Source organism: Arachis ipaensis, chromosome B03 (assembly GCF_000816755.2).
Source record: "Arachis ipaensis cultivar K30076 chromosome B03, Araip1.1, whole genome shotgun sequence".
NCBI classification, from domain to species: Eukaryota; Viridiplantae; Streptophyta; class Magnoliopsida; order Fabales; family Fabaceae; genus Arachis; species Arachis ipaensis.
In genome coordinates, this window is record NC_029787.2 from 21,745,518 (window position 1) to 21,747,041 (window position 1,524).

The window sequence follows — 1,524 nt, forward strand, 5'->3', positions numbered from 1 at the left end:
ACCCCTGCCACCAGACACAGCCAATGCATGTGACCTTGCTGCTGCTGCCGTTCAGAACGCCCAACTCGTGGGCGCTAGGAACGAATCCACCCACTTCGTTGGCGCCGCCAGCTAATTGGCCATTTCGTGGGCGCTGGTCTTGACATTGACCATTTTGTGAGCGCCGTAATTGATGTGTTCCACCTCCTATGTGGCAGCCACGAAGTTGAAAAGCTGCTCCTGCTCCTCCCATTTCGTGGGCGCCTTCTGCGAGTTGGTGTGGATCTCTATTTCGTGGTTGGTGGCATTGAGTTGGGCATGCGTATTTGAGGCATTAAAGCAAGCCATGCGTATTCTTGGAATAAATGTTTCTCCCATGCTTATTTAGATAAAAAAGCCTCAATGAAGGTGTGTTTCTATTAGTAAAATTGCATATGTGTCACGTTTTTTTCTATCCTAATACTGTGCAATGAGTAACGTGACTATTTAGTAATTAGGTGAATATTTGATTAATATTTTAAATTAAAATTGAAAATTAAAAATTCTTTTATTTTCATCCTCCCACCCTCATTCTATAATCGAAAATTGGGAAAAAATTGTGGAACTTACGGAAGAAGAAATGACTACAACTCAATAAAAAAAGAGATTCATATTCTTTAATTGTATCAGTATTTTCAATGGCTCCTCTTTGTTACTAAAAAACAAAAAAAAAATTATTGACTACAACAATGACAAGTATTTATACGACTTGATACAGTAATACTAGAGTCTAGAACGGAATAAAATCTTAAAAGATTATTTTTTGATGTTTATGGGAGATATGTTGTAGCACTGCGTTGCTGTTGTAATTTGGTTTTGTTCTATGATTAATCTTTTTCTTCTGCTCCTTTTTTAAATTACGCAAAGAGTTAAGTATAAATGTGAAAATTTTGTATGTGCTAATGAAATTGGAGAATTGTAAAAAAAATTTGGAAATTCTGTAAAGGAATTAAAAAAATTTATGAAAAAATTCATGTCTCAAAAAACATAATTTATTATTGGTGCATCAAAGAAGGATGAAAATGTATGAAAAAAAAATTGTTATCCACAATTACTCGGGCTAATGAAAAACTAAAGAACACTTTTTCTTACCTAATTAATTTGAGGGTATTACATACTCTTTTTATATGTTCCAATTAATTGATGATATGTATATTCATTAATTCCAATCAGTAAATGAATTTTTAATTTTTAAAAATAAAAATTAATAAATTTAATACATGTATAAAATACTTTATATATACATATCTTAATATACTATACATACATTTAAGTTTGGTTAAATCAAACCACCATATGTGGTAAACCTTAAATAAATTATTTAAAAGAAAAAAAAAAGAAAAAGAATTAGAATTGGACCGTTGTAATGCTATTGAAGAAAAAGGGAAGAACATAGAACCCTAATCATTTTCATCTAATTTCGTCTTCTCCTCTTTTCTATTTTCACAGAAAAAATTCGTTTCTTCTTCTTCTTCCCTCTCCTCACTCTCAGGATATATCTTCTTT